The sequence below is a fragment of the Haematobia irritans genome, chromosome 4 (assembly GCF_050003625.1).
Source record: "Haematobia irritans isolate KBUSLIRL chromosome 4, ASM5000362v1, whole genome shotgun sequence".
Classification (NCBI taxonomy): Eukaryota; Metazoa; Arthropoda; class Insecta; order Diptera; family Muscidae; genus Haematobia; species Haematobia irritans.
In genome coordinates, this window is record NC_134400.1 from 165,384,340 (window position 1) to 165,406,046 (window position 21,707).

The 21,707-nt window shown below is 31.0% G+C and overlaps 1 protein-coding gene and 10 non-coding genes across 16 annotated transcripts in view; 1 reads left to right on the forward strand and 10 right to left on the reverse strand.

Moving 5' to 3' along the window:
• Window positions 1-21,707, forward strand: part of nmo (serine/threonine-protein kinase nemo) — a 371,265-nt gene that overhangs the window by 218,921 nt on the left and 130,637 nt on the right. The gene's annotated exons all lie outside the window — the stretch shown is intronic.
• Window positions 5,858-5,930, reverse strand: TRNAA-AGC (transfer RNA alanine (anticodon AGC)). The gene has a single exon. It is a non-coding gene; the product is annotated as a tRNA-Ala (tRNA).
• Window positions 8,231-8,303, reverse strand: TRNAA-AGC (transfer RNA alanine (anticodon AGC)). The gene has a single exon. It is a non-coding gene; the product is annotated as a tRNA-Ala (tRNA).
• On the reverse strand, window positions 9,492-9,564 carry TRNAA-AGC (transfer RNA alanine (anticodon AGC)). Its single transcript has one exon. It is a non-coding gene; the product is annotated as a tRNA-Ala (tRNA).
• TRNAA-AGC (transfer RNA alanine (anticodon AGC)) lies at window positions 11,958-12,030 on the reverse strand. The gene has a single exon. It is a non-coding gene; the product is annotated as a tRNA-Ala (tRNA).
• TRNAA-AGC (transfer RNA alanine (anticodon AGC)) lies at window positions 12,615-12,687 on the reverse strand. Its single transcript has one exon. It is a non-coding gene; the product is annotated as a tRNA-Ala (tRNA).
• Window positions 12,788-12,860, reverse strand: TRNAA-AGC (transfer RNA alanine (anticodon AGC)). The gene has a single exon. It is a non-coding gene; the product is annotated as a tRNA-Ala (tRNA).
• Window positions 13,350-13,422, reverse strand: TRNAA-AGC (transfer RNA alanine (anticodon AGC)). Its single transcript has one exon. It is a non-coding gene; the product is annotated as a tRNA-Ala (tRNA).
• Window positions 15,368-15,440, reverse strand: TRNAA-AGC (transfer RNA alanine (anticodon AGC)). Its single transcript has one exon. It is a non-coding gene; the product is annotated as a tRNA-Ala (tRNA).
• On the reverse strand, window positions 15,651-15,723 carry TRNAA-AGC (transfer RNA alanine (anticodon AGC)). Its single transcript has one exon. It is a non-coding gene; the product is annotated as a tRNA-Ala (tRNA).
• Window positions 15,825-15,897, reverse strand: TRNAA-AGC (transfer RNA alanine (anticodon AGC)). The gene has a single exon. It is a non-coding gene; the product is annotated as a tRNA-Ala (tRNA).

Genomic DNA, 21,707 nt, shown 5'->3' on the forward strand with positions numbered 1-21,707 from the left:
TTGATCCATATCGGTCTATAGTTATATATAGCCGATACCCAATCACACAAAAATTAGTCCATATCGGTTCATAATCATGGTTGCCACTCGAGCCAAAAATAATCTACCAAAATTTTATTTTTATAGAAAACATTGTCAAAATGTTGTTTCTATAGAAAATTTTGTCAAAATTTTATTTCTATAGAAAATTTTGACAAATATTTATTTCTATAAAAAATTACCATTAATTTTTGTGATTGATTTTTGTTTCAATTAAAACATTTGTTGAATTAATTAAAATTTTAATTGAGTAATTTAATTGAATGAGTTTTACTCAATTAAGACTTTAATTGAAAAAATCTTCGTGAAAAATTTTTTTTTTCTGTGTTCGGAATTTGGATTTCCAAATTGAGCAGTTTGTGAACTAACAAAATGATGCCGAATAATATCGGAAAAATGTGATAAAGACAGTATTGAAGCACTGAGCAGACCAACATTTCGATCCCAGACCATGGATATTCCAATAGAACTCAACTGCAACGCAATCAGCTTCAACCAAGAAAGGCTTAAAAATGAAGTTCCTTGCTTCATTTATACAACGATCATCTTAATCCGTTAATGCCCAATCATTTAATAAGAAGCTTTTAGTAAAACACACCATAAGACAACAAAAAATGGGTAAAATAAAGAGAAAACATAGTTTAAACTGTTCAAAAGGCTTTGCAGCATATAGAGAATTTTACCGTATAAATTTTTCTTGTTTAGTTTTCTTGCTTTTGTGTCGTTAACATTGAAAATTTAATCAGGTGACAAAAAAATGGGGCATTAGAGGGTTAAGACGGCGCGTCACCGGGACAATAGGCAAAATACCGCGGAGCTACTATCGGGAGCCACCGTGGTGCAATGGTTAGCATGCCCGCCTTGCATACACAAGGTCGTGGGTTCGATTCCTGCTACGACCGAACACCAAGAAATTTTTCAGCGGTGGATTATCCCTGGTGACATTTCTGAGGGTTTCAAAGCTTCTCTAAGTGGTTTCACTGGAATGTGGAACGCCGTTCGGACTCGGCTATAAAAAGGAGGTCCCTTGTCATTGAGCTTAACATGGAATCGGGCAGCACTCAGTGATAAGAGAGAAGTTCACCACTGTGGTATCACAATGGACTGAATAGTCTAAGTGAGCCTGATACATCGGGCTGCCACATAACCTAACCTAACCTAACCTACTATCGTGCAGCTTGTATACACAGAAAAAATATCACCAAAATATTTCCAATTAAAAAGTTGATAGATGTTGAACATTTTTATAGTCAGTTAAAAATGTGGTGGGATTTTTACATTTTTAAATAAAATTTTTTCAAATAATCAATTTTTTAGTCAAACTTCAAACACAAAGTCAGACAAAAAAGTAATTGAAAATAGTCCCGTTTTTAATTCAAAAAATTAATTGAGTTTTGCAATCAACATCAATTACATTTTTAATTGAATCAATTAAAAAATTAATTTAAATTTTCCAATCAAATCAATTAATTTTTTTAATCAAATATTTTTTGATGATTAAAACAATTGATTAAAACTGTGATTGGCTATCATTTTCGAGATTGAAGATAAAAAATTAATTGGATCAAATAATTTCGTGATTGAATCAGAATTTTTGTTTTGAGTGTGTGTATTATTTAATACTAACAAAAAACGGCATATATATTAACATCCATTTTTTCCATTTTCAATCCACAGTGCGGCGGCGGAAACTCACAGCAGCAACTGTCTGTTTACAAATTCTCTACATTTTATGAGTAAAATACGTCCATGTTGAATGAGTGCTTTTGTACGACTGACCGACACAATAAATGCGGTCGATTAGGAAGTTGTTGTAGTTTTTGACTTGTCGGTTTTTTTTTTGTCTCATGGATTAATACTTCTTTTTTTGTGTTATGCTAGAAACGTTTTTCTAACCACATGCATTTTATGAATCATTTGTTCCCTACGTTTGAGTGCTATGAGGTAACCTAATTTTTTTTTTTTTAATGTAAGGCGGGTATTAAATTCGCACGAAAATAGTAATTTCCCGGTTACATTTCTTTAATAAAAAATTTTGTCAAAATTTTATTTCTATAGACAATTTTCTCAAAATTTTATTTCTATAGAAAATTTTTTCAAAATTTTATTTCTACTGATTTTTTTTTTTTAATTTTATTTCTATAGAATTTTTTTTTCAAAATTTGACTTCTATAGAAAATTTCGTCAACATTTTATTTCGATAGAAAATTTAGTGAACATTTTTTTTCTATAGAAAATTTTGCCAAAAACTCATTTTTTCTATACAGAAAATGTTGTCAAAATTTTATTTCTATATAGAAAATTTTGTCAATTTTAATGCTATAAAAATTTTTCACAATATTTAATTTTTATAGAAAAATTCATTTCTATAGAAAATTTTCTCAAAATTTTATTTCTATAGAAAATTTTCTCAAAATTTTATTTCTATAGAAATTTTTTTTCAAAATTTTATTACTATTGATTTTTTTTTAAATTTTATTTCTATAGAAAATTTAGTCAAAATTTGACTTCTATAGAAAATTTCGTCAACATTTTATTTCTATAGAAAATTTAGTGAACATTTTTATTTCTATAGAAAATTTTGTCAAAAACTCATTTTTATAGAAAATGTTGTCAAAATTTTATTTCTATAGAAAATTTTGTTAAAATTTTATCTTTATAGAAAAATTTGTCAAAATTTATTTCTATAGCAAATGTTGTCAAAATTTTATTTCTATTGAAAAATTTTTTTTTAAATTTTATTTGTATAAAAAATTTTGTCAAAATTTTATTTGTATAAAAAATTTTTGTCAAAATTATATTTGTATAAAAAAATTTTGTCAAAATTTTAATTCTATAGATTTTTTTTTTAATTGTACTTCTATATAAATTCTTTTCAAAATTTTATTTCTATAGAAAATATTCTTAAAATTTTATTTCCATATAGAATTTTTTCAAAATTTTATTTCTATAGAATTTTTTATCAACATTTTATTTCTATAGAAAATGTTGGCAAAAGTTTTTTGCTATAGAATATTTTCTAAAAATTTTATTTCTATAGAACATTTTGTCAAAATTTTATTGCTATAAAAAATGTTCATAATATTTAATTTTTATAGGAAATTTGGTCAACATTTTATTTCTATAATTACATTTTGGCAAACGTTTATTGCTATAGAAAATTTTCTAAAAATATTATTTCTATAGAAAATTTTCTAAAAATTTTATTTCTATAGAAAATTTTCTCAAAATTTTATTTTATAGAAAATTTTGTCAAAATTTTATTTCTATAGACAATTTTGTGAAAATTTTATTTCTATAGAAAATTTTGTCAATATTTTATTTCTATAAAAAATTTTGACAAAATTTTATTTCTGTAGATTTTTTTTAAGTTTATTTCTATAGAAAATTTTGTCAAAATTTGACTTCTATAGAAAATTTCGTCAACATTTTATTTCTATAGAAAATTTTGTCAAAAACTCATTTTTATAGAAAATTTTGTCAAAAACTCATTTTTGTAGAAAATGTTGTCAAAAATTTATTTCCATAGAAAATTTTGTTAAAATTTTATCTCTATAGAAAAATTTGTCAAAATTTATTTCTATGGATAATGTTGTCAACATTTTATTTCTATAGAAAATTTTTTCAAAATTTTATTTTTATAAAAAATGTTGTCAAATTTATATTTGTATAAAAAATGTTGTCAAAATTTTAATTCTATAGAATTTTTTTTTTAAATTTTATTTCTATAGAAAATATTCTTAAAATTTTATTTCCATATAAAATTTTTTTCAAAATTTTATTTCTATAGAAAATTTTCTTAAAATTTTATTTCTATAGAAAATTTTATCAACATTTTATAGAAAATGTTGGCAAAAGTTTTTTGCTATAGAATATTTTCTAAAAATTTTATTTCTATAGAAAATTTTGTCAAAATTTTATTGCTATAAAAAATTTTCACAATATTTAATTTTTATAGAAAATTTGGTCAACATTTTATTTCTTTAATTACATTTTGGCAAAAGCTTATTGCTATAGAAAATTTTGTAAACATTTTATTTCTATAGAAAATTTTGTAAAAATTTTATTTCTATAGAAAATTTTGTCAATATTTTATTTCTAAAAATTTGACAAAATTTTACTTCTATACAAAATGTTGTAAAAATTTTAATTCTATCGAAATTTTGTTTTTTCAAAAGTTTATTTCTATAGAAATTTTTTTCAAAATTTTATTTCTATAGAAATTTTTCTAAAATATTTATTTATATAGAAAATTTTTCTAAAATTTTATTTATATAGAAAATTTTCTTAAAATTCTATTTCTATAGATTTTTTTTTCAAAATTTTATTTCTATAGAAAATTTTGTCAAAATTTTATTTCTATAGAAAATTTCGTCAAAATTTTATTTCTATAGAAAATTTTGTCAAAATTTTATTTCTACAGAAAATTTTCTAAAAACTTTATTTCTATTGAAATTTTTCTCAAACCTTTATTTCTATAAAATTTTTTTTTCTACAGAAAATTTTGTCAAAATTTTATTTCTATAGAACATTTTGTCCAAATTTTATTTCTACAGAAAATTTTCTAAAAACTTTATTTCTATTGAAATTTTTCTCAAACCTTTATTTCTATAAAAAATTTTTTTTCTACAAAAAATTTTGTCAAAATTTTATTTCTACAAAAAATTTTGTCAAAATTTTATTTCTATAGAAAATTTTGTCTTCTTAAAATTCTATTTCTATAGAAATTTTTTTTTTCAATATAGAAAATATATATAGAAAATTTTGTCAAAATTTTATTTCTATAGAAAATTTTGTCGAAATTTTATTTCTTTAGCAATTTTTCTAAAAATTTTATGTACTCATATATTGAAAATTTTCTTAAATTTTTTTTTATATAGCAAATTTTGTCAAAATTTTATTTCTATAAAAAATTTTGTCAAAATTTTATTTCTATAAAAAATTTTGTCAAAATTTTATTTCTATAGAAAATTTTCTAAAAATTTTATTTCTATTGAAATTTGGTGAAGTACACCTTAGTTGGAATAATTTCAAGAATAATCTGAATGATATCGATCAATAAGGTTTTATAAGCTTGTAAATAAAAAAAAAATGAACTGTCACTGGCATAAGTCTTATGTCAGATGATGGCATATTCACTTCTTTGTTTTCAGATTTTTTCTGCAAAGACGTCTGTGTTTATCTTAAAGATTTAATTTACCACATATTTGTAGAATTTCGTTTTGAGGGAGAACTAAAAATGCTCCCTCCAATTCTATGCTTTTGAGTTGATTTCCTATCAGAATTTCTCTTGCATTTAATAATATTCGCGTATGATCTTCTATGTCTGTACTCCACATTGTGTTTGATCTTATTTTCACGCTGATTTGTATATTTAGCAAATGATTGTAATCTTGGGGCAGCAGGTTATGGTTCAATAGTTATGTTAATGGGCCATTGGCGTGTTTTGTTTTTATTGTAATTTTTCCCCCTACTGCTTATTACCAACAATCATCATAAAAGAGTGAATAAAAAATACGATCTATTATCAGGTCTTTTAATTTTAGGCTCTATAAATTTCAAAGTAAGATTGAGTTTGTGCGTTATATCAATTGCACTCAAAACAAAGAAAAAAAAAAAAAAAAAAAAAAAAAAAAAAAAAAAAAAAAAAAAACAGTGAACCCATAAACCTAGGTGTATATTTTACATGAAATGTTTGGGTTTTTTGAGATAATTGTAAACATTTTTAATTTTCTGCTCGAAACTTTTAAAATATAATTGCAATGACTAAAAATCCTTTAAACATACAAAAAAAAAATAATAATAATAAAATAATTTCTGGAGATGCGGGGCATCGATCCCCGTACCTCTCACATGCTAAGCGAGCGCTCTACCATCTGAGCTACATCCCCCCGTGTACACTCAACGAATTGTCATACATTATGAATTTGTTATCTGCTTTTGTTAACCTTTTTTTGTATAATAATAAATCACCCTATCTTTCCTCAGTAGATTAATAAATTAATTAATTTGAAGATAGTTAAAAAAAAAAAAAAACAAATGTATATTAAAAAGTATCTGATTTGTGGAAAAGATATCAAAGATTATTAATATAAAAATAAGGGCCTTCAAATTGCGATGAAACAAGAAAATGTAATTTTTTCTATTCAAATAAATTTTTCAATTCAATTCATTTTATTCATCCAACATTTCAGATTTACATATAGTATTTATGACTATTTCAAGATTTATCTTTGAGATACTGTAACATATAAATAATATATAGATTTTTGTAAATTTAATTAAAATTTATAAAGTAATTTAGATTTCGTAGGTAAAAGTGTGGAAAAACCTTAGGATGAAGGATTCAAGGATGGCTCTAAAATTAGTGGTGAATATGGCTAAATTTATTTTGCAAATTAAGTTCGAGTTTAGCCGCTAAAATTGTCATTTTTTCACGATTACTTTTCGTTAATAATCCATTTTAAGGAATACAAACTTTGTGAAAATTACCACTAAGGCAACATATTTTCGCAGAAACGAAATCTGCATTGCAAACTTCCATTAGGAATGATCCCCAATATATTTGAATGATATTCGCTTAATTAGCCCCTTGGTCGAATAACGCACACTCAGAGAAGGAATATGATCACCTCAAACGTATTTCAAGAGGAAAAAGGTTTTTTTTGGATGGTGACCATTTAATATGTTTATCGTACCCATGTTATTTTCTCGGAAATTATGTACAACAGGTTGGCTGATAAGTCCTTGGTCTGACACATAGATGGCGTCGCTAAAGGGTGATACGGTCAAAATTTGGTCAAGGGAAAACGCGTGTAAATCGGTGAAATCGTTTATTTAAAAAATCAAATTAAATTTCTTTTTCAAGTTCAATTAGTATAAAATTCAGGAAAAATATTCAGTTAGGCTTTCGCTTTTCCAAATCCGAATTGCCGGGCCTCACGCTTGACACCTGCCATCAGATTTTGTACAGCCACCTTGTCCAGCTTCTTCGCCGCAGAAAGCCAGTTTGCCTTGAACTGCTGCTCGTCCTTAGCAGTTTTTTTGGTCTTCTTTAGGTTCCGCTTGACAATAGCCCAGTATTTCTCAATTGGGCGGAGCTCTGGCGTGTTGGGAGGGTTCTTGTCCTTGGGAACCACCTGCACGTTGTTGGCGGCGTACCACTCCATGGCCTTTTTACCGTAATGGCAAGATGCCAAATCCGGCCAAAACAGTACGGAACAACCGTGTTTCTTCAGGAAAGGCAGCAGACGTTTATTCAAACACTCTTTCACGTAAATTTCTTGGTTGACAGTCCCGGAAGCTATGAAAATGCTGCTTTTCAAGCCACAGGTACAGATGGCTTGCCAAACCAAATATTTCTTTGCGAACTTTCACAGTTTTATGTGCTTGAAAATATCTGCTACCTTTCCCCTTCCTTTTGCCGTATAAAACTCCTGTCCCGGAAGCTGCTTGTAGTCGGCTTTGACGTAGGTTTCGTCGTCCATTACCACGCAGTCAATCTTCGTCAGCATCGTCGTGTACAGCCTCCGGGATCGCGCTTTGGCCGTCGTATTTTGTTTATCATCGCGATTTGGAGTCACTACCTTCTTGTAAGTCGATAGTCCGGCTCGTTTTTTTTTGGCTCGATGCACGGTTGTAGACGATACACCCAGCTTATTTGTGGCATCTCGGAGAGAGAGGTTAGGGTTTCGCTTGAAACTTCCGGCAACTCTCTTTGTCGTCTCAGCGGCTTCCGGTTTTCGATTTCCCCCCGATCCAGACTTCCTGGCTGTCGACAAACGTTCCCCAAACACTTTAATTACATTTGTAACGGTTGATTTGGCAACTTTTAGCAATTTTGCCAGCTTTGCGTGCGAGTAGCTCGGATTTTCGCGATGCGCGAGCAAAATTTTGATACGCTGCTCTTCTTCCTTGGACGGCATTTTGACAACTGAAGAGTGAATTCCAAAATCAAAATAGGAGCAACATTCTACACACAGACACCGTCAAAATGAGGGGTGTTCAGGTTTTTTAAATGCAAAATTGAAAGAAATACGTCAAGTTTATATTGACCAAATTTTTTAAGATTTCCCATTGATAATAATGTCAGACATTCAAGCTACTTTCGTTTATCAGCTTTTGCTAGAAAATTTCGCTCTAATGTTCTAAACATACGTTCAAAAAGTTCAATGATCGAACAAAAATCTACTGGAGATGCGGGGCATCGATCCCCGTACCTCTCACATGCTAAGCGAGCGCTCTACCATCTGAGCTACATCCCCTATATTGAAGTCAATGCGGTATTTAAAGCTCTTAGTAGGTACTAGTGACGATAAAGTTTAAATATCATATTGCGGTACCTGCTATTGTTTTTTGTCAATGCAATTAATCAGGCAAATCACGTTCCACTATAAAATGCATACAATTGTTATAAAAGTATTTTTTTGTTGGGAGACATTACAAATTTATTGTAATTACTGATAAATATTTGGCTATGAATTACAAAGTTATTAAGCATCAATTATTGCACAAATATCTAGATCATCTGTGCTAGCAACCCAAGGAGTTTTAATTGCAATTAAACCTTACTTTAAAAACAGAGTAACATTGCTATTGGTAATCATGCCCTTAAGACCACAGAATGATATGCATACAATTCTCTGATAAATTATTTTCACTTATACATCAAGATATTTTTCATTTGATAATACTATCAATTCTATAGCTGTGTTCATTAATTATTGTTGCAAAGTATTTCATTTAATTACTAAAGATAGTTTGCCGTATACTGGGATTCGATCCCACGACTTGGATAATTTTAAAATTTCTCATCGCCTAGAACGTCAGACATTCAAGCTACTTTCGTTTATCAGCTTTTGCTAGAAAATTTCACTCTTACGTTCTGGACACAAATTAGCAACACATTGAATCGAATAAAAATGTACTGGAGATGCGGGGCATCGATCCCCGTACCTCTCACGTGCTAAGCGAGTGCTCTACCATCTGAGCTACATGCCCTATATTGAAGTCAAAGCGATATTTTAATAGGTACATATATACTAGTGAAGATGAAGTTTAAATATCGTATAGCAGTTATAGTAGTTTGACACTGCAGTTATTCAAACATATCACATTTTAATGTAAAATGCATACGACTGTTATACAAAATGCGTAGAAACATTGTTAGTGGTAATCATGCCCTTAAGTTCACAGAAAGGTAGGCATACACTTTTCAGTTATATATAAACATATTTTTCATTGGACAATACGATCAATTGTATTGCATTGTTTAGTGATAATATTTGCAAACTATTTCATTTAATTCCTGGAGATAATTTGCCGTATTATTCGATGCTCTACCATCTGAGCTACATCCCCTCATAAAAATGTGAAGTGACCTCAACAAAAATATATTAATAGAATGAGTTATAAAAATTGCAATTAATAATAGTAATAATAAAAATATTTTTTGGAGATGCGGGGCATCGATCCCCGTACCTCTCACATGCTAAGCGAGCGCTCTACCATCTGAGCTACATCCCCTATATTGAAGTCAATGCGGTATTTAAAGCTCTTAGTAGGTACTAGGGAAAATGGAGTTTAGTTATCGTATGGATGGTATGGAAGTTTGTAAATGCAATTATCACGTTCTCGTATAAAATGCATACAATTTTGTTATACAAAATGAATTCTAATGTAATTTCAAAATATTTAGTCAATGATTTACAAAGTTGCTATGATTCAATAATTACACAAATATTTTGATCATCTGTGATTTCAACCCAAGGGGTTTTAATTGTAATTACACACTCATTTAGAAAACATAAACGTTGCTACACCCTCACAAAAAATCGCTTCTGTAACATATACTCCCAAACATATTTTGCTTCAAGCATATACATTTTTGGGTATTGCCCAAACATTTATATGTTTGATCTCTACCAATATATAATATGTTTGAAAGCATATTGGTCTAAACAATATATGTTTGGGTAGTCTAAGTTCCAAACATTTTGTATTTTTGCATCCAAATTCAATAATGTTGTCTTCCAAAAAACAACATGTTATTATGTGACCATATAATATGTTTGGAAGCATTTTGCACCCAAAAATATTATATGCTTAAAAAAAATTCTCCCAAACAATATTGTGCTCAAAATTTTATTTATTTATTTATATATTTACAATCATAATGAATTATGAAAATAAACAGGTAATATAGGTGCTAACAACATAGGTTTTCGACCTGAATGCTCAACATTTTGTTTCTGCCCAATTCTATATTCCCCGACATCTTTCTCACTTCCACGAGATTTTTTAGTTCTTAGCACCTTTTTCTGTAATACAAACATTGTACACGGATGAAAAAGACTGTTTTTCATATGTTTGGCTATAAACATTATATGTGTGGAACACAAATTTATAAACACAATATTTTTGAGTGCAAGCATATAATGTTCATAAACTAGCATAACATGTTTGGGACATATATGTTAATATGTTAGAACATATTATGTTTGGGTCATAAAATGTTTTTAAATATAATATGCTTGGATGCAAACATATATTAATTTAGAAATAGCCTATAAACATATATGTGTTTAGTAGCTTGGAGCGCTATTTAACAGGGAGCGATATTGAATTAAGTTGGTGGTTGTTGCTTGTTATTACAAAATTAACATTTTATTTTTCCTTGGGCAATTGATCAGCTACTTCTTTGATCCTTACAAACGGTGTGGTCCGCTGTTCGAATCCCCGTCCGGCAAAAGGTAAAATTAAAATAAAAAAAAAAATCATACAATTGAATAATTTCTTCTACAATGTTTGTATTACAGAAAAAGGTGCTAAGAACTAAAAAATCTCGTGGAAGTGAGAAAGATGTGGGGGAATATACAATTGGGCAGAAACAAAATTTTGAGCATTCAGGTCGAAAACCTATGTTGTTAGCACCTATATTACCTGTTTATTTTCATAATTCATTATGATTGTAAATAAATAAATAAAATTTTGAGCACAATATTGTTTGGGAGAATTTTTTTAAGCATATAATATTTTTGGGTGCAAAATGCTTCCAAACATATTATATGTTCACATAATAACATATTGTTTTTTGGAAGACAACATTATTGAATTTGGATGCAAAAATACAAAATGTTTGGAAATTGACTACCCAAACATATATTGTTTAGACCAATATGCTTTCAAACATATTATATATTGGAAGAGATCAAACATATAAATGTTTGGGCAATAGCCAAAAATGTATATGCTTGAAGAAAAATATGTTTGGGAGTATATGTTACAGAAGCGATTTTTTGTGAGCGTGTAGAAGAAATTATTCAATTTTATGATTTTTTTTATTTTAATTTTTCTATTTCTAAATTAATATATGTTTATAGGCTATTTCTAAATTAATATATGTTTGCATCCAAGCATATTATATTTACAAACATGTTATGTCCCAAACATAATATGTTCTAACATATTAACATATATGTCCCAAACATGTTATGCTAGTTTATGAACATTATATGCTTGCACTCAAAAATATTGTGTTTAAAAATTTGTGTTCCAAACATATAATGTTTATAGCCAAACATATGAAAAACAGTCTTTTTCATCCGTGTAGTGATAATCATGGACTTGAGTTCACATGAAGGTAGATAAATAATTTGCTCATAACATTTTGTCAGTTATAGCTTAACGCATTTGAAAATTGTCTCTCTGCGTTGATTTATTTTATTGTCGCAATTTATTTCATTTCATAACTAGAGATAATTCAGGGGTTCGATCCAACGTCTTTGATAATATTTCGGTTTTCCATTGACTATAATGTCAGACATTCAAGCTAATTTCCTTTTTTAAAGTCTTGTAGAAAATTACATTCTAACGTTCTGAACACAAGTCAAAAACTCGATGATCGAACTAAAATCCACTGGAGATGCGGGGCATCGATCCCCGTACCTCTCACATGCTAAGCGAGCGCTCTACCATCTGAGCTACATCCCCTATATTGAAGTCAAAGCGATATTTTAATAGGTAAATACATACTAGTGAAGATGAAGTTTAAATATCGTATAGCAGTTATAGTAGTTTGCCACTGCAGTTATTCAAACATATCACATTTTAATGTAAAATGCATACGACTGTTATACAAAATGAGTAGAAACATTGTTAGTGGTAATCATGCCCTTAAGTTCACAGTAATCATGCCCTTAAGTTCACAGAGAGGTTGGCATACACTTTTTCAGTTATATATAAACATATTTTTCATTGGACAATACGATCAATTGTGTTGCGGTGTTTAGTGATTATATTTGCAAACTATTTCATTTAGGTAGGTAGGCATACACTTTTTCAGTTATATGTAAACATATTTCTCATTGGACAATACGATCAATTGTGATTTATATTAGTGATTATATTTGCAAACTATTTCATTTAATTCCTGGATATAATTTGCCGTATTATTCGATGCTCTGCCATCTGAGCTACATTCGCTCATAAAAATGTGAAGTGACCTCAACAAAAATGTATTGATAGAATGAGTTATAAAAATTGCAATTAATAGTAGTAATAATAAAAATAAGTTTTGGAGATGCGGGGCATCGATCCCCGTACCTCTCACATGCTAAGCGAGCGCTCTACCATCTGAGCTACATCCCCTCATAAAAACTGTCAAGTGACCTCAACAAAAATGTATTAATAGAATTTGTTTTGAGTTATAAAAATTGCAATTAATATTAGTAATAATAAAAATAATTTTTGGAGATGCGGGGCATCGATCCCCGTACCTCTCACATGCTAAGCGAGCGCTCTACCATCTGAGCTACATCCCCTATATTGAAGTCAAAACGATATTTTAAACGGTAAATATCTACATGTGACTATGGAGTTTAAATATCCTATAGCAGGTATAGTAGTTTGCCACTGCAATTAGTCAAACATATCACGTTTAAATATAAAATGCATACGATTGTTATATAAAATGAGTATAAACATTGTTAGTGGTAATCATCGCCTTAAGTTCACAGAAAGGTATGCATACAATTTGTCGATATATATTTTTTGTCAATTATAGATCAACATATTTCTCATTTGACAATACGATCGATTGTGTTGACGCGTTGAGGGATTATAGTTGCAAACTATTTCATATAATTATTGGAGATAAATTGACGTATTATTGTATTCGATCCGTTGATTTATTTCCCATTGAAAATAATGTCAGATATTTAAGCTACTTTCGTTTATCAGCTGTTGCTAGAAAATTTCGCTCTAATGTTCTAAACACAAGTAACAAACTGAATGATCGAACAAAAATCTACTGGAGATGCGGGGCATCGATCCCCGTACCTCTCACATGCTAAGCGAGCGCTCTACCATCTGAGCTACATCCCCTATATTGAAGTCAATACAATATTTGAATCTCATAGTAGGTTCTATTGACGATGGAGTTTAAATATCATATTGCTATACCTGTTATAGTAGTTTGTCAATGCAATTAATCAAGCAAATCACGTTCCACTATCAAATGCATACAATTATTGTACAAAATATACAATTATTTCTTTTGGAGACATAACCAAAATTTATTGTAATTGCTGAAGAAATTTTTATATGAATTACAAAGTTATTAAGCATCAATTATTGCACAAATAGATCTAGATCATTTGTGCTAGCAACCCAAGGAGTTTTAATTGCGATTAACAAGTTGGCTGATAAGTCCCGGGTCTAACAAAGAATATCACATTTTTTTGTCAAAATTCGTTTTTATTATTCAACATAGTTCCCTTCAAGAGCGATACAACGATTATAACGACCTTCCAATTTTTTGATACCATATTGGTAGTACTCCTTCGGTTTTGCCTCAAAATAGGCCTCAGTTTCGGCGATCACCTCTTCATTGCAGCCAAATTTTTTCCCTGCGAGCATCCTTTTGAGGTCTGAGAACAAGAAAAAGTCGCTAGGGGCCAGATCTGGAGAATACGGTGGGTGGGGAAGCAATTCGAAGCCCAATTCATGAATTTTTGGCATCGTCCTCAATGACTTGTGGTACGGTGCGTTGTCTTGGTGGAACAACACTTTTTTCTTCTTCATATAGGGCCGTTTTGCCGCGATTTCGACCTTCAAACGCTCCAATAACGCCATATAATAGTCACTGTTGATGGTTTTTCACTTCTCAAGATAATCGATAAAAATTATTCCATGCGCATCCCAAAAAACAGAGGCCATTACTTTGCCAGCGGACTTTTGAGCCTTTCCCGCTTCGGAAACGGTTCATCGGTCGCTGCCCACTCAGCCAACTGTCAATTGGACTCAGGAGTGTAGTGATGGAGCCATGTTTCATCCATTGTCACATATCGACGGAAAAACTCGGGTGTATTACGAGTAACAGCTGCAAACACCGCTCAGAATCATCAACACATCAAATGTGAACTCGCGCGGCACCCATTTTGCACAGAGCTTCCGCATATCCAAATATTGATGAATGATATGACCAACACGTTCCTTTGATATCTTTAAGGCCTCTGCTATCTCGATCAACTTCATTTTACGGTCATTCAAAATCATTTTGTGGATTTTTTTTGATGTGTTCGTCGGTAACCACCTCTTTCGGGCGTCCACTGCGTTCACCGTCCTCCGTGCTCATTTCACCACGCTTGAATTTTGCATACCAATCAATTATTGTTGATTTCCCTGGGGCAGAGTCCGGAAACTCATTATCAAGCCAAGTATTTGCTTCCACCGTATTTTTTCCCTTCAGAAAACAATATTTTATCAAAACACGAAATTCCTTTTTTTTCCATTTTTTTCACAATAACAAAAGTTGCTTCACAAAAGACGCTCTATCACACAAACTAATTGACTTACAGACGTCAAATTTTGACACGAATCATTTGAAGGTTGGTACTATATAAAAATAATATGCATTTAATACTAGCGACGCCATCTATGTGTCGGACCGGGGACTTATCAGCCAACCTGTTAAACCTTACTTTAAAAACATTGCTATTGGTAATCATGCCCTTAAGACCACAGAACGATATGCATACAATTCTCTGATAAATTATTTTCACTTATATATCAGGATATTTTTCATTTGATAATACTATCAATTCTATAGCTGTGTTCATTAATTATTGTTGCAAATAATTTCATTTAATTACTAAAGATAGTTTGCCGTATTCTGGGATTCGATCACACGACTTGGATAATTTTAAAATTTCTCATCGTCTAGAATTTCAGACATTCAAGCTATTTTCCTTTTTTAAATTCTTGTAGAACATTTCACTCTAACGTTCTGAACACAAGGCAAAAACTCAACGATCGAATAAAAATTTTTTGGAGATGCGGGGCATCGATCCCCGTACCTCTCACATGCTAAGCGAGCGCTCTACCATCTGAGCTACATCCCCTCATATGATGCATCGAACAAAACCTTTCACACATTAAACAAGCTTTCAATATTAATTAAATGTAATAGATGTTTTTTATTTGGAAAACTTTTTTAAAATATAAAATAAATATTTTTAGTAATAATATTTAATTTAAACAAAAAAGTGATTTTTACTGTTTTCTAATTTTGTTTTTGTTTTAAATAGATTTTATTAAAAATAAAATTTTTTTGGAGATGCGGGGCATCGATCCCCGTACCTCTCACATGCTAAGCGAGCGCTCTACCATCTGAGCTACATCCCCTCATAAAAAAATGTGTCATTGACCTCACCAAAATATGTATTAATAGAATTATTTATAAAAAAGAATTATTTATAAAAATTTTGCAATAATTAAAATATTTTTGGAGATGCGGGGCATCGATCCCCGTACCTCTCACATGCTAAGCGAGCGCTCTACCATCTGAGCTACATCCCCTGAATGCGATTGAATAGCAGTAAACTGCATTTAAAATTAATTTAAGCAAATTCATGTATACACCTCTCACTAAGCATAACACATAACTCCCCCGCCCATTAATGGCCATAGAGCGGTTGACACAACTAAACCCAAATCGCCAATAGTATCTAGTGAAACGTGTCCAAAAACACTGCAGGTTCGTTTATTTCGGTCTACATTTTTTACATATTGCAAAGGGGCATGTATATCTATACATTTCAATTGGTTTTTGTTATGAAAAGGTCGCTATATGGCAAGCGTATAAGCAGTTTGAAATATTAACTGCTAACAGTGTTAAAATAGATCCGAAAATTAAAAGAAATAATTTTCTATATATTATATATAGTTTTATATTTTAACCATAAATTTGGTCAATCATAAGTAACTGATTTGTTATGCAGAAAAGATATATGATATATGTGGAAACTAATTCAGCCCTGCCAATTACAAAAAAAAAAAAACAAGTAAGGAAAGTCTAAAGTCGGGCGGGGCCGACTATATTATACCCCGCACCACTTTGTAGATCTAAATTTTCGATACCATATCACATCCGTCAAATGTGTTGGATGCTATATATAAAGGTTTTTGTCCCAAATACATTCATTTAAATCTGACTCCATCTGAACAAAATTTATAATCTATAGACTTAAAATTTAAGTCGGCTAATGCCCTGGGATGGTACACTATGTTAGTAAAACAATACACGAAACATTTTAAACTGAATCAATTTTGAGGCAACTTCCCAAAAGTGTATTTATGATTTATCGGTCGATAGATATGTATTAGAAATAAAGGAACATTTGAGTCACTTTTACAAGTTTTCGACAATTTTATAAGGAAAATGTGGGTATTTTGGTAATTTTTGCCCAAATCGGAAAATCATAATTGATAAGTCCCCGGTCTGACACATAGATGACGTCGCTAGTATTAAATGCATATTATTTTTATATAGTACCAACCTTCAAATGATTCGTGTCAAAATTTGACGTCTGTAAGTCAATTAGTTTGTGAGATAGAGCGTCTTTTGTGAAGCAACTTTTGTTATTGTGAAAAAAATGGGAAAAAAAGGAATTTCGTGTTTTGATAAAATACTGTTTTCTGAAGGGAAAAAATATGGTGGAAGCAAAAACTTGGCTTGATAATGAGTTTCCGGACCCTGCCCCAGGGAAATCAACAATAATTGATTGGTATGCAAAATTCAAGCGTGGTGAACGCAGTGGACGCCCGAAAGAGGTGGTTACCGACGAAAACATGAAAAAAATCCACAAAATGATTTTGAATGGCCGTAAACTGAAGTTGATCGAGATAGCAGAGGCCTTAAAGATATCAAAGGAACGTGTTGGTCATATCATTCATCAATATTTGGATATGCGGAAGCTCTGTGCAAAATGGGTGCCGCTCGAGCTCACATTTGACCAAAAACAACAACGAGTTGATGATTCTGAGCGATGTTTGCAGCTGTTAACTCGTAATACACCCGAGTTTTTCCATCGATATGTGACAATGGATGAAACATGTCTCCATCACTACACTCCTGAGTCCAATCGACAGTCGCTGAGTGGACAGCGACCGGTGAACCGTCTCCCAAGCAAGTAATGGCCTCTGTTTTTTGGGATGCGCATGGAATAATTTTTATCGATTATCTTGAGAAGGGAAAAATCATCAACAGTGACTATTATATGGCGTTATTGGAGCGTTTGAAGGTCGAAATCGCGGCCCCATATGAAGAAGAAAAAAGTGTTCTTCCACCAAGACAACGCACCGTGCCACAAGTCATTGAGAACGATGGCAAAAATTCATGAATTGGGCTTCGAATTGCTTCCCCACCCACCGTTTTCTCCAGATCTGGCCCCCCAGCGACTTTTTCTTGTTCTCAGACCTTAAAAGGATGCTCGCAGGGAAAAAATTTGGCTGCAATGAAGAGGTGATCGCCGAAACTGATGCCTATTTTGGGGCAAAATCGAAGGAGTACTACCAAAATGGTATCAAAAAATTGGAAGGTCGTTATAATCGTTGTATCGCTCTTGAAGGGAATTATGTTGAATAATAAAAACGAATTTTGACAAAACAAAAATGTGTTTTTCTTTGTTAGACCGGGGACTTATCAGCCAACCTGTTATTGAAGAAAGGGCGAGGAAAGCAACGGTAGCTTTATACTCGTGCAAAAAGGTAATAGGGAAAAAATGGGGACTAAAACCAAAAATTGTACATTGGCTATACACGACAGTGGTTAGACCTATAATGCTATATGGTGTTGTAGTCTGGTGGCCGGCACTTCACCAGCCGACAAGTTTAGACAAAGTTCAGCGTATGGCGTGCTTGTGTATCTCAGGTGCATTCAGCAAGACAGGAACAAATTCCCTTAATGTCATACTGCATCTATTGCCTTTAGACATTTTGGCCAAACCGTCAGCTGCAACAACGGCTGTGCGGTTGCGCGAGCTATCACTGTGGTCGGAAAAGCTACGGTCACAGTTCGGTCCTCAAAATAATGCCAGATGTGCCTAACGTAGTGGATTACACTTTGGCGAGACCACTTTTCGACAAAAAGTTTGAGACTCTAATTCCCAACAGTGAGGCGTGGTGTACACGGACCCCGGGGAATAAAAATATATAGATTTCTATACTGATGGCTCCAAATTGAATGGACAGGTGGGTTTCGGAGTATATTCTAAAGATCTGGAACTTCGAATAGCGAAAAGATTACCTAATCACTGTAGTGTTTTTCAGGCTGAAATATTAGCAATAAGAGAAGTGGTGAATTGGCTAAGAAATAATGTTCCAAAAAATGTGGGCATTAATATATACTCAGTCACCTGCAATAAAATCCTTGGACTCTGTGTTCCTCAACTCGAAAACGGCCATCGACTGCCGCAAATCTCTCAATGAGATGGCTGAGCAGCACAATATTCACCTAATATGGGTGCCTGGCCATAGGAACATACCGGGGAACTGCGAAGCAGATGAGCTAGCAAGGCTAGGAACTACCTTACATATTCCAGGGGAACCTGGAATCTGTTGGTATGCCTCTGGCTACCTGTAAGCTCATGCTGTGTGAGAAGGCTATTATGATGGCAAATGTTCGATGGGAGAATTGCAAGGGCTGTAACGACACCAAGCAAATATGGCCCCATTTAAACTTAAACCGCACACTAGATATGCTAGGGTTCTCGAGACGCCAGATATCACTCCTGATATCTGCTATAACGGGTCGCTGCCTGATAGGCGATTTTGCAAAAACTATAGGCGCGGAGTATGATGAGCTGTCATGATGCGGAGAAAAAGGAATCAATAAAACACCTCTTGTGTGAGTGTCCTGCATTTTGTGTAAGGCGTAAGCAAATTTTAGGGGCATATGGCTTCAGATTACTGGCGGACCTGGAAAACGTTAACTTAAGCAGTCTGCTAATGTTTTTGGAACAATCTGGTTGGTTCAACAGAAGAAAATAATCGAGAAGGTTCAGCGGTTAAAACTAGAAGTGCCCATATGTAATAGGTACTTTTAGTTAATGTGGTATGACAATGGACTGAATAGTCTAAGTGAGCCTGAATCTTAATCGGGCTGCCACTTTAACCTAACCTAATCAAAAAATTAATGGAGTTAAATTTTTTGTATTGAATTACTATAACAAATTAATTGAAATTTACTAATGAATTACACAATTACTTTTTAATTAATTGATCCAATTAATTTTTTTTTTAATGAAATGTCTTCAATCACGAAAATGATCAATCAAAGTTTTAACTGGACATTAAAAAATAGTTGGTTAATAAATTAATCGATTTCATTAGAAATTGATTTTTTAATTGATTCAATTAAAACTTTAATTGATGTTGATGTTGAAAACTCAATTAAGTTTTTCATTAAAAACGTGACTATTTTTATGACTATTTTAATTTTTAATCATTGAATTAATAGACTTAATGTTATTGTCTCAATTAATTTGTTAATTGAAATATTTTTCAATATCACTCAACTTTTTAATTGGAAATATTTTGGTGATATTTTTTCTGTGCACCAAAATATTTCCAATTAAAATGTTGATTGAAATTGAAAAATATTTCAATTAACAAATTAATTGAGACAATAACATTAAGTCTATTAATTCAATAATTAAAAATTAAAATAGTCATAAAAATAGTCACGTTTTTAATGAAAAACTTAATTGAGTTTTCAACATCAACATCAAATAAAGTTTTAATTGAATCAATTAAAAAATCAATTGCTAATGAAAATCAATTTTTGTTTATATTTTTTTTTTCTACAGTATCATTAATGAAATATGCATTCTTTTCTTTTTCCTTGCAGGTAAGTTCTTCAACAGATTTTCATTACATATTGGTATATACTGGAAAATAAAATCAGTTTGAATTTGCAAGTAAGTTCACAAATTATATTTGCTACTGCTAATATTAACACATTAAATAAATTAAAATTAAATAAAATTTGTGATTTAATTAGAAAATACACAAATAATAACTTTGATGTGGATTTTTCAATTTCTTAATTTATTTTTACTATAAATGCTAGTTTGTAAGGAAAGTGTCCATAAATAAATAGATAAATATTAAAACACTAAAATGATGGACTATATTTAGATGGTACTTTAATAACATCCCAGCACTAAAATGGTCGCCAAAAAAAAAAAAGTATTGAAAAATTCCTTTTTGGATCCAGAAGTGGTACAAAATTGAAGCAGAAGCGATGAATTTAACATGGGCTTGTCATAGGACGGATGTCCTCCATTTGCACTGAATTTGCACCACTTCTTATGGTGTGATGCGAATCTCCAGGGTTTTGGATGTCAATTAAGAAATGTTGTGATATTTTGACGAATAAATAATTTGTAAAATTTTTTATGATGTTTAATGCATTATAACGCTTGTCTGGAACGTTTGACATCAAATATTTTCATAAATTCGCAATTTTTCTAAAAAGGATTTAGCATTTTTTCGGAAATATTTAAATAATTTGCACTATTTTTTAATCTGTTTTTATCTTATTTGAAACAATAAAATTTTAAATTTCCCATTAAAAATATGAAAAAAAGCGAGTTATAAAAAATCTGACTCAAATAAAGAACATATTTGGGAGGACATTTTTGGAAGTTCTTTTAAAGTTGTACCTTTAGAAAAACTACTAATTTTTTTTTGCTGAGATGGCTGTCATGTTTTACATCTGCTATTGTTTTGTAAAAAAATATTTTGTAAATTTTAGGCATTTTACCAATCTAGTAGTGGCATTTCTCAACCCAATTTTTTCATTGTATTCAACCTTGCTTCACCCTGATCCTTAATTCACTTTTGTTTTTCTCTTGAAGGTTATACCAAGAGACGTGATTTTAATATTTCAGTATTCCATGAAATTGGTTTTGTGGTTTCCTCGTGACTTAATTTTCGAGCATCAAAAAAGAAGAATGTTTTCCCCCTGTACAAGTCATTGCAAAATTTTGCTCTTTATTTTCACAATAAAAAATACAATACAAACTTCACAAATCTGAAAATCGTATTTTTGCTGTAAATATTTTCTCAATGGTCCAGAATCAAATGAGAAATTTTTTATATTTATTCTATGTGTTGTTACACAACTTAAAGTGAGATATCTTTAGGACGAATTAATATTCCCTTAAGGACCATTAAATATGCAAATGTCTATTGTAAGCAAGGACATTCCTAGAAGAAATTTAATATGCATTATAATTGTTAATCAAAATATTTTTCTTGTTGTAATAACAATAATTATGGCATAATTTAAGGAAATATTATTAAAAATATTATGGCATATATTT